We start from the raw sequence: 8,606 nt of genomic DNA, 5'->3' as shown, positions 1-8,606 counted from the left end.
ATATAGCTAGGGTTGCCTGAAACGCCGACCTCTCAAAAGCAGCTTCAAAAAACAAAAACAAAACCAATATTATAAGAGCTTAGCTTTCTTCTGCTTCAGGTATCCCACGTGCAAAAACACCATCTAGGTTGAATTCACCTGGAACATTTTATATCCTCCATGGCGTTTCACACTCTATCTGCTCACAAAAATACCGCAAAGTGACAACCACAACAATGCTGCAGGATGGATGGCATTGACTTGGACTCAGTTTACACATCAACTTTTTATCCTTTTAAAATTATGTCTGATCCCTAGAGTGCAGGGGGAGTTTCCCGGCCAAGAGTTCCCCTAACTGGGGCTGCCATGGCATGTATAGATCCCTTCTCTCTCCAAAATGCAGACATTTCCAAGCTGATTGGGTTTTGGCAGCCCCTGACAAAGGGTCTGCTGATTTCCAAGCTCTTGGTCCTAGGACTTGGGCCCTGAGACAAAGTTTTCTTTCTTTTTCTAAACACACCTGTAGAAAGTAACGTCAGTAAAATTCACCTGCCTTGTTGAGTTGATGCATACTTTTTTAAAAAATTAAAAATTAAATAAGTTTGCATTTCACTCTGAATGACTTAAGAAAACCAAAAATTTAAAGCAGAAGACAAGCAACAGGAACACTGTTGGCTCTTTCAACCTTTGGAAAATAAGAGACAGAGAGCCATTTGTAAACACCCTCCCTATGTCTGCTGATATTTTTGGTTTGCTAATTATGGAAACCTGTGCTTTAGATATTTTTTTTTTATGGAACAAAACAAAAGCCTGCAGCATTCAACATCTTGCACTGGTTGCTTTCTGATGTTGCTCTGTTTAGCTCCAGGTGTTGGGTTCCTCGCTGAGCTGAGGTCTCGTCCTCCTGCACCTGGGTTAACCTGCTGGGAGCTCTGGCCGCCCTGATTAGTCTTGGTCTCCCTGGACCCTGTCTCAGGAGCAGCTTCTCCCATTACAGTGTCATCCTACCTCAGCTGTTGAAATCTGGTCATTTCGCACCTGCTTCCAGGAATTCTGAGTGCCTGTGTTCTTGGTGGGCTGCTCACTTCATAAATTCTCCCCTCTCCAGTTATCAGCACTCGGTCACCACTCAAGTGCTTCTTCACGCAGCCTCCTGGGCAGCACCAGGAGGAGGCTGTTTTGAAAGCCTCCGCTTCCCTTAAGATGACCAACTATGATGTTCTTTCTGTCTGAAAACTTGCAATGACGTAATTGACAGAGGATGAAAATGAGATCCACAGCTTGAGCCCTGTGTGCCAGCAGGCCGTCCAGATCCGACAAAGTGTAAACTGAACTTTTCCTGAAATTAGCATAAAAATCTCACTCACCCTTTCGACCATGTTTAGGGGTTTGCTTGGTTGTCCTTCCTTTGGGAACTCACTGCCAGAGGGTTTTTTCCCCCCTCCTTAAGGGTTTGTTTATTTTTTTAAGTTGTTGATGGATTTATATATATATATATATATATAATTATATATATATAACACCCAGGGCCTCCTGTGTGCTAGGAACGCACTCTATGTTGCTCTGTTTAGCTCCAGATGTTGGGTTCCTCTGTTGCCCTGGCAGCATACATTCTCCTTCTGGTTCCCCGCTGAGCTGAGGTCTCTCCTCTGCCTGGGTTAACCTGCTAGGAGCGCTGGCCACCCTGATTAGTCTTGGCCTCCCAGAACCTGTCTCAGGAGCAGCTTCTCCCATTAAAGTGTCTCTACCACTGAGCCACAACCCCACTCCTTTAAGGGTTTTTAAATGCCTTGAATTGCTGGAAACACCACAAGGCCAGGAGCTTCTGGGCACTTCTAGCTTTTGGGGACCAGCTCACACCAGGAAATACTTTGAGTTTGATCAGGGAACCTGATCTCTTGAGGGTCCTGGACAGACAGCTTTGGTACCTGAACCCTCACTAGAGTTCAGAGGACAATGCCCCTTTTTTCTTTGTGTCTTGCTGAAAAGTAATCTGCCCTCAGGTCTGATTCAAACAAATTCCTAGCCACTCAGAGAAGCGCTGGCCATCTCTGTGGTCTCTGGTAACTGATGATTGACGTGCATCTATCGGTGGGTGTCTGTTTATCTGTGTGTTCAGGCTGCACTGAGTGTCTGAGAGTCTTGCAAATAATCACTCCCTGGATTTACACCATTACCCTACCCGGGAATTCAGAAGGTAAACAGTAACACACCCTGGACTTCTACTGATTCACAGACCCAACCATCAAGAGCTTGGGGACTCCTTCAGTGCCTCAGAGATCTTTTGTCAGCTTCTTCCACAAAGAACCCACTACCTGTGAGGAGTATGCCCGGCTTGGTAAAAACTCAGTCCAGAGTGCCTCTTCCCCAGGACAGCCCTAAAGCACCATGGAGCAGTCTCCCCAGGCCTGGCTGTGCTCACCCCTTGCACTGTGGACTCACCTGCCAATGACTAGAGAACCCATACATTCTTGGATTCACAGTCATTGCCAGGGGATCTTCATTTGTTCAATCTAGGCTCCCTCTGGCTTCTGACTCATGTCTCTGTTCATTCAAGGTCCTGCATCTGCCCTTTAAGGACTCAACCTTCTGAACTTCAATCCCTATGGTGGGATTTTAAGCTCAGAGTCACCTCACTGGCTCATCTTTTTTGTTTTTTTTTAGTTGCAGTTGGACAAATACCCTTATTTTATTTATGTATTTTTATGTGGTGCTGAGGATCGAATCCAGTGCTTCACAACTTGCTAGGCGAGCACTCTACTGCTGAGCCACAACCCTAGCCCTCACTGGCTCACTTTGGAGGACCACTTTGGGAATTCTGAATCCATCCTTGGCTATTGCTCTTGGGACAGGATTTTGGTCCCTTATGCGGGATTCAGAGAAAGAAGATTAATTCCTTCTCCAGTATGAGAAAGAACTACTCTCTTCTTATTACTGCTGCTGCCAATGGTCACTACTTAGGAAATGATGTCCTCCTGCTAACAGCTGCCCAGTTATCTTCTGCCCCCACTGTGGCCATTCCCATAGGATACTCTATAAGGAAGAGCTACCTAATGACCACGATGGCTCCGTTGGTGGGAAGTATAATGTGAGCTAGCAGAAGTGGCCCCTGGCTGTGACTCCTTTCAGGCCTCTGTTGCTGTGGCCAGAGCAACAGTAGGGACATGTTGACATGTCCCTACTGGGGAACTGAACATAAATCCCTGAGAGGCACTTGGGTCTATGAGTCTTGGAACTCCAGAGAGGAGACCAAGAAGATATTAAATGGTTAAAGCCTGACTACATGAATGAAATTAAATATTATCACAGCATGCAAAGATGAGATTAGTTTTTCCAGACTTTTTATGTTTGGGTGGTCTGGCTAGGATATGTACAACAGCCACTTTGGAAGCCCCAAAGAGAGGCCATCAAGGAGGTGGATAGTCATCTTCCAGATACACTGAAATAAGTGGAAGAGCCAACTGGAGGAGAAGTGCCATTTCTATTAACTTACCATGGACAATGTGGACAATGACAAGTGTTGGTAAAGATGTGGAGAAACTGGAACCCTCACATATCACTGGTGGAAATATGAGATGGTGTTGGTTCTGTCTCCAAAATGATAGTCCCAGAGTTATCATACAACCTAGCAATGTACTCCTAGCTACCCGCCAAGTAAAGTTAAAAAGAAAATACTCACCAAAGTCTTAGATGTGAAGGTTCATAGGGTCATATTCATAACAGCTCCAAAGTAGAAATGACCCAAATAACCTCCAACAGATGAATGAATAAAAAAAATATGGTACACTCATACCACATTATACCATATTATTTAGAAATGAAAGGAATGAAGTACTGATACCTTCTACTACCTGGATGAACCTTGAGAGCATTATGCTAATTAAAGAAGTCAGTTACAAAAGACCTTAAGTTGTATGATCCATTTATATGAAAAGGAAAATCTATGGACAGGGAAATATTAGGGTTGAGGTCAGTGTAGATGCAGAAGAATTGTTAATGATTGGGAGGTTTCTTTTGGGACTGATGAAAATGTTCTAACCTTAGATAACAGTGATGGCTGCATAATTTTGAATAAACTAAAAACCATTCGATTTTACTTGTGTGTGTGTGGGGGGGGCGAGGGGGGCGATGCCAGGGACTGAACTCAGGGGCACTCCACCACTGAACCACATTCACAGACCTATTTTGTATTTTACTTAAAGACAGAGTCTCACTGAGCTGCTTAGTGCCTTGTTTTTGCTGAGGCTAGCTTTGAACTCACGATCCTCTTGCTTCAGCCTTCTAAGCAACTGGGATTACAGGCATGCGCCACTGTGCCTGGCCAATTTTACATTTAAAATGGGTAAATTTTATGATATGTAAATTGTATCTCAATAAAGCATTTAAAAAATCCCAATGTAAATCCATGATTAAACATCCACATAAGGGGGCACCTAAGTTGCAAGTGTGGGTTTGCAAGTGTGGAGCTGGGTCCAAGGTTATAGCTTAATGGGGGTCAGAGATTTGTCCAAGTAATCAAATTCACAGCAGGTCCAAGAGAGTAAGCTATCTGGTGAGAGTCTTCCTGAACTGAGAGGCTTCATGTCCCTGAGCACTTGGACCCAGTGTTCCTGTGCATAACTGCAGCCTCAGCACACACCCCAGGGCAGATTTCAGCAGTCCCCAGTGAAGCTTGGAGTGTTTTGCCTTTGGCACAGGGAAGGAGCTATGATCCAAAGTGGATCTTTGTGAAAACTACGTTTCTTGTATAAAAACCTTTCCATTTTGAAAAATCGTTCCAGGTCCACCTGCATTTGTATCTTTATTTGGGTCACTTGGCTGGAAAATGGACAGAAATTTTCAACATGACCATTTTACAGCTTGAAAGATAAACTTTTTTTTTTTGTCTTGCTTCAAATATTCTACTTGTTGCTAAGATTCTGTCAGAGAAGGTTGAACTTCGCCTTTAGGATTGTTTACACTGTCTTCTATAACTCACTCTGGATATTGTCATAACCCTAGACATGGAACTTCTAATTCAGCAACTTCAAACTTAACGGAGGTGTAGCAACTTATTTCTGTTCCATCTCATGACACTCCCATACTCCTCACCAAAGAATCTGGAATAAGGATCTGAGATCTTAGCCACAACCTTATCACTTATTGAGAAAACAGTCAATTAATTTAGCATAATTAATTTACAACGAAATCTCAGTACTGGATGGGATGTCAGGGAACTCATGATTTAATATCCTCACTCTACAGATCAGACCAGGTTTCTTTGGGAAGTTGTGACCTAGTTACAAAGCTCGTTATTTTAGGCCTCAATTTCTACGTTTGCTCATCTCTAAAATGGGATGGATAATCTATTATTATTATTATTATTATTATTATTATTATTATTTCACTTGTAGAATTTTTGTAAGATTGAAGTAACAACATCTTTGTAGATGTGTTTTTTTAAAAAAACTTTACATTTGCTAGATAAATAGTACCTTTAATAAACACATGCAGACTCAAATTAATTTTATTCTGACAAGGTTGTTGTCTCAGAGACCCTAAACAGGGTCATGTTGCTAGAGAGGGCACATATTGCCCCTGTGTACAAAACATTGTCTGACAAGGACAGAGAGTTAAATTAGTTTCCTTGGAAGGAGAGAGGAAACACATATGATGTGTGCACACATATCTTTTAAATATTAATCAACTCTGTAATTTTTCACTGAGATTAGTTTATAAGAATTGGAGCATCGAGCAAAGGTTTGATGTGATTTCCTAAATAAGAAGAAGGTTTGGAGGGAAACTGCATTGATTTGGTCAGGGTCAGAGCTACCTTGAATCAATCACAGGAAAGGGTTTCAGACAAGGCAGAGAGTTGGTTCCAGAAAATGCTACTAGAAAACTGGAAACAGATGCAAATTGTTGATTTGAATATGGGAAGATGAGGCAATTCAGATGTTGTTGGTTTTGATTCTAATCAAGGATTGTATGAGTTATGGTAGCAATGACAGATTTCCAAGCCAATATTGTTATCTAAATGTGTCAAAGGCACCATAACTGTGTGGGGTGATGTGTCTTAGGAGGGAAATCAGGCTGGAAATCTGTGGAAATAGATAAACTCCAAAGTAGAGTATATGTATTAAATTGATCGTGACTGCAGAGGAATGCACTCCTCTTATTACATCCCTAAAAAGAAAAATCAGGTGCTCTGCCATGATCATCACCAAGACCATTTTGCCTTAGAGGATCAATCAGGTCTCAGAATGAATTGCAACTTTGCCTCCAGCTTTACAGATAAATGCATTTATTCTGGTTTGTTTCTGAAAAACTGAGTAGGTTCAGGACTGGAATATTATCTTTAGAATCACATTTGAAAATGTCATATTTGAAAAGCTCACATGTTAAAGTGCTTTCTGTTTGGTACAAATGAAGAAAAATCTTAGCGTTGTCTGCCCGATCCTTGGTTTCCATCTCTGAGAATGTCTTCTCCCCAACCATAGGAGCAGGCTCTTCTGGCATATCTCGACTCTGTAACTCTCTCTCCCTCATTGTCAAAGCGGATTGGATCACTGGTGGGTACCCAAACCAGAATGAACCAATCAAATCTTTTTCCAGAATTCTCAGATGCTGGCCATATCCTGCTGAAATTTTGAGCCAGACCAAGATGCAAATTAGACCTTTGGCCATCATATGCAAGATAAAGCAGAACAGGCTGGTGTTCAGAAAGGAACAAAAGAGAATGATGTCGATCAGAAGACAAACACAGAAACAAGAAGCCACATGGCCTCAGAAAGATGGAGAAATACTGGATCTAGCTTTATAGCATCTGGTCTAATATGAGGCCCAGATACACTTTCTGTCCTGAGATGCACACATGTGCTTAAGCTAGTTTCAGTGAGTTTGTTATTTTTTTTAATGTAACAAATCTTAACCAAAATCTCAGGGACATTTGCAGATGAGAAAAGATTGGATGGTTCTCTTTCATTACCTTCTTGACCTTAAAATAGTTTTTCTTGAGTATTTCATCTTAGGAAACTTGAAGGTAAAACACATTTACTTTTATATAATTTTAAAAACCATTCACATTATTATGTACAAATGCCACTGTAGCCAAGGAAGGCATGATACTTAAATTTCAGCATTGTAGCTGCTCACTAAATAGTTGCTGAGTGAATGAATGTTTCTTTGAGAGTTGTTTACCAAACATTGTTCAAGTATTGAGCTAAGTACATAGTAAGCCTACATTTCCCAAATTAATAATTAATGTTCTTGGAAGATTGTTGTGCCTTTCATCAAAGCATAAATGAAGCATTTTTATGGATTTGCTAAAACACATGGCTTACATACGCCATGTAGTTATATCTGCATTATTTCCATATAAATGATTTATGGCCTCATAATAGCAATTAGGAGAGGAAAAATGGTGTTAGGGCTTTGAAGACATAGTTTATACAAAGAACCAGTGGTTGAATTTTTACATGCACAAAATTTAGTGTAAAATCTACTCATTTCCATGACTGAGATACTAAATGTGAAGTAAAATTTCTGTTCCTTTATTTTTCTAGTCAGACCTAGAGTCAAATCTTCAGTGTCTGGGGCGAGGAATTCACTGCTTCTCTAAATTGCATGACATTGTTTTCAGAATTACCTTGAAATTGTTTTGAACATACTAGTAAGAATGATCTAGTCTGCTCAGGAGGAGAAAATCTCTGTCTACCAAATATTTTACATTAGCAAGGACTCCACCTTAGGTCAATTTATAGGGCTGTGGTTTATGAATCTCTACTGACTGAAGGAAAATCACAAAGACAATTTATTTTGCTTTTTCTCTAACATGCAGTTTCAAATTCTTATTTGGTCCTGCAAATCCCTAAGGAAATAGGTCTGTATTTTAGAGCTAGTCATGGCACCGAAGGTGTGTATGGAAAAATGTGGAGAATTTCTCTGTATCAGGAACTGTTTCAGTTACAAGTAACCTCCCAAACTGTGGCTTATAAATACTAGGGGTAAATGGTACAGGTCCCCTAGTTCTTTCCTCCTTTTAGGGCCACCAAGAAAATTATTTTCACTCCTTCTGGGCCACACTCTGTCTGCAGGGGTTACTGGAAAATGTGTTGGATTTTCTGCTGGTCACACTGCACTTCCCCACCAAGTTAAGGTTGGTGAGGAGGTGGAGCAGGTGCCCAGCAGGTCGGCCCTACTGTCACCCCCAATGGAAAGGAAGGAGCAATGTCCTCATACCTCTTGTGGATGTCTCACCCTGAACATACCTGAAACATGCTTGCTTAAATTTATTTATACTTCCAGCCAATTTGCCTTTTGAGGGGACAGTCAACAATGTTAGTAATAAACTTGAAAGTAGTTATTTATAATGTAAGATGAGGAAGAACACAGTTCCCTGAGAGCAACAAGGGCATGGGTAATACTTGGAGAGCCTCCCTCCCTACCTGCTCCTCTGTCCTTCACACACAAACCAGTCATGCACAGCAAACGTCCGCCAAGCACTCTCTGTGCACCTGGAATTGTATGTGCACGTGTGTGCATGCACTCATATGATAGTCTCTGTATGTTATGATGTTTTGACATCTTAAAAGTTCTTTTGTCTGGGGAGAGACTGCTGGCCTCCAGATTAGTGGATTCTTAGAGAT

The sequence above is a fragment of the Marmota marmota genome, unplaced genomic scaffold (assembly GCF_001458135.2).
Source record: "Marmota marmota marmota unplaced genomic scaffold, marMar, whole genome shotgun sequence".
Classification (NCBI taxonomy): domain Eukaryota; kingdom Metazoa; phylum Chordata; class Mammalia; order Rodentia; family Sciuridae; genus Marmota; species Marmota marmota.
Note: the sequence above shows the minus strand (reverse complement) of the source record.